This window comes from Meleagris gallopavo, chromosome 26, assembly GCF_000146605.3.
Source record: "Meleagris gallopavo isolate NT-WF06-2002-E0010 breed Aviagen turkey brand Nicholas breeding stock chromosome 26, Turkey_5.1, whole genome shotgun sequence".
In the NCBI taxonomy this organism is placed as follows: Eukaryota; Metazoa; Chordata; class Aves; order Galliformes; family Phasianidae; genus Meleagris; species Meleagris gallopavo.
Window position 1 is genome coordinate 6,079,036 of NC_015036.2, and position 3,628 is coordinate 6,082,663.

Below are 3,628 nucleotides of genomic sequence, written 5' to 3' on the forward strand. Positions count from 1 at the left end.
CTACAGACATGGATACATATTGCTGAGCATCTCCTGCACTACAGTCGCATTGGAAAGGATCTGCAAAACCAGAGCACAATGGTAGGCTTACTGAAATAACTCCCCATTTCCCTATAATTAACAGATAGCATTGGGACTTTATTTAATTGTTTCTGGACTAATATATTCATGTTTCTTTTTTTTTCCTTTTGATACCATTCCAAAACTCAGCGAGGAATTGGAGAGAGGCCTGGACTGGCATGCCTGGAGCAAAGCTGAATTTAATACGCTGGGGTGAGGGGAAGGATTAGATGTAATACAAAAAATGTTATTTAGCCCCATTTTTTTTTTAGAAGTGTCACACTAAGTGGTAGGCTGGCCCTCTGCCAAGGCTTGATGCATGAAGGGTCAGGGTGGCTGCAGAGTGGCAGTCATTTTTTATGCTGAGCCTTCATAATTTGATTGTTAAAGCTGGTAGATTTACATCACATCAGGGCTGGGGATGCTAAGCTGCTGACTGTCAGTTTAAAGGGTATCTTTGTGTGCAGAGATGACTCCAAGTGCATGCAGGGAACACTGAAGGTTTGGCTTTTCCTTCAGTGGCAACAAGTGTTAAGGGTCTTGAGAACAGGTGGACAGAAGGGCTTGGGTGAGCTATAACATTTTGGGTGAGTGGAGAATGATGGATGGAGAGAATAAACCCCCTGGGAGGTTTTGAATCTCCAGTGCCTCAAAAAGGGAAGAGAATTTCTCCCTTGTCACCCTGCTCTGGGATCACTGGGGCAACTGCCCTGACTCTGCAGGGATCTCCATTGCAGATGGCTGACCACCCCTCCCAACCCACATCAGCTGAGGGCTGAGACCTGCACACGTCCCCACATACCCCCACCTCCCACAGGCACTGCTCTTGTTCCCTGCCCTGGTTCCCTGCCCTGTTTCCTTGCCCCAATTCCCATCCCCAAATGGCCACTGTTAATGACTCTGTTCTGCAGCCATTACCTGACAGCACACTGTCCTCCCGATAATTTAATTTGTTTGATTACTTCTCCTAACAGGCAGCCAGAAAAGTCCATGACTCTTTGGTTAAGCTGGTAATGATACCATTGCATGTGCTAATTAACATTTGGGTGTCCGTAAATGCTCCTCACAAATTCTGAGTTTGGATCTCAGCATCATTAAAAAGAACATTGCTCTCATCAGTGAGCTGCTTCCATGCTGGTTTTGTCATCGGAATGCAGGATCTTTCCTGTGGACTACTTGTTAGCATGTTGTGTTTGGATGTGTATATTTCTCCCTGTTTAATTTTTCTTCTCTCAGTCTTCCAGCCGCTCCACAGTCCTGGAATCTGCTGGCACTTTCACACAGGGATACTGAAGGGGATGAGTGGTAACTGCATAAAGATACTTCTAATCAGATTTAGAAGCACCAGGAAGGTTGGAGAAGAGCTCACGAGATCAGCCACCAAAACACACACACTCCCATATTATCCCAGATACCGTCTCCTAACCCTATAAATCCAAACACACACTCACATTAACAAAACAAAACAAAACAAAACAAAAAAGTCTTGAAGACATTCAGAAAAGCAAAGACATATTTTGTTTTTGCTGCTTTGTTCCTGTAAAAAGGTGAGGTTTTCTCCACCACCCAGATACCTTCTGCAGACATTACTCCCAGCTTGTTGCCCATGCCTGGGGTCAACTATTTGCCCTCAGCACTTTGTATCACATTTCTGGTCCACTGGAGGACATGGAATGCAATAGGAAGTTTCTGCCTCAGCAGCAATTCAGCTCAACTGTTTGCTTAACTATTGCAAGAGAACATAATTTCTCTCCAGAAAAAAAGAATTCTTATTAAAATATAAAGTTTCTATCTCCTTGTCTTTGGAAAACTGAGACAAGCTACAACTGTAAAAACCAGCTGAACAAGCTGCCAGGATGCCTTACTGGGAGCTGAATGTTTAGTTTATTATTCTAAACTAAAGAGAAGAAAGGACAACACTCCATACTGTTTTAAGTACTATGATTTCTGCTAAAAACCACAGAGCACACAGGCTGCAATTATGCTATGACTGCTATTGTTAAGCTTTCCTTACTACAATACAACTAATATATCTGGAGATTAAGATTTAGATTTCCAAAGCTTCTTACAGGCTTTAAAGTACCATTTCCAAAAACTAAAATGAATGGGAGCTAGGTGTCTGCTTCTGTTTGGCAGTGTTGATTTATAGGTCTTTCAGTATAAGTTCCCTGGCAGTGGAACAACAAAGTGCTTTGCTCACTTTGCACTGGTGATAAGCACTGCTCACAGAGGCCCAGAGACAACTCTGGAGGCAACATTGGAAGGACAGCCATGCAGATTTCCAGGGGTGAGCAGTCCTGCATCTCATAAGTGATGTTCCCCACGGGTTCATCTTGGCACCGATGCTCTTTAATGCCTTTATCAACAATATAGATAGTGGGATGGAGTGCACCCTCAGCACTTTGCTGATGACACCAAGCTGAGTGGTGCAGTTGATATGGCAGAAGGAGAGGATACATGCTCAGAAAGTGGGCACATGAGAACCCAATGAAGTTTAACAAGACCAGATGCAAGGGGCTGCATTGGGTCGGGGCAGCCTCAGACATGAGCACAGACTAAAGAAAAACTCCAAAGCAATCCTGTTGTCAGAGGGCGGTGAGGCACTGGCACTGCTGCCCAGGGAGCTGTGGTGCCCCATCCTTGCAGGCACTCAAGGCCAGGTGGGATGGGGCCCTGGGCAGCCTGAGCTGGTGGGGGGCAGCCCTGCCCATGTCCAGGGGGGTGGGAATGGGTGATCTTTATGGTCCCCTCCAACCTGAGCCATTCTATGGTTCTATGAATCCACAATTTGCTCATCCTGCTGCTTTGGGTTGTTGGGGGCTTTCCATGGGCTGCAGCATTCAATGCCAAGAACAGCTTTTAAAAAATTTAAGTTGAATTCCATTAAATTAAAAATACATAAAGCCTAAACCTTGTTTTCTTTCAATTTTACTGTTCAGAGAAGTAGAAAGGATTGATACGTCAGTAATAACAGACTGGTGAGAGAAGAATTTATGACTGTAGAAACGCTGAGGCACTGCAATATAGAGAAACATTTAAACCTTTCTATTAAAGTTACTCATATTAAAAAGTAGAATTAAATAGAAGTTTTGGGCTCTCCAAGGCTTACCCTATTTCATCAGAGCGATACCAACGAGCAGCAATTTGTCAGAATCACAGCCCAACAACAGCACAGTTACGTGGCTCCCAGTTGCTGCCTGCAGCACTTAAGGCCTTTTTGCCATTTTCCACTGCCTCCCAACGGATGAGGTGAATCCAGCCCTAAGTCTGCATGCTGTCCAAGGCTTCTTAGTATGGTAAGTAAAGAACATGACAAAAAAAGTCTGTGCCCGGAAAGATCATGGAGTATATTCTCCCATAAGCAGTGCTAAGGCAGAAATGAGACGAGGGGGTGATCTGAGCCAGCCAGCACAGCTTTACCAAGGGCAGAGCGTGCCTGACCCATCCGGTGGCCTTCTGTGATGGAGCGATGGCATCGGTGGGCAAAGGAAGGGCAACTGAGGTCATCTACCTGGAGTTCTGCCTTTGACACAGTCCTGCACCACATCCTTGTCTCCAAATTGGAGAG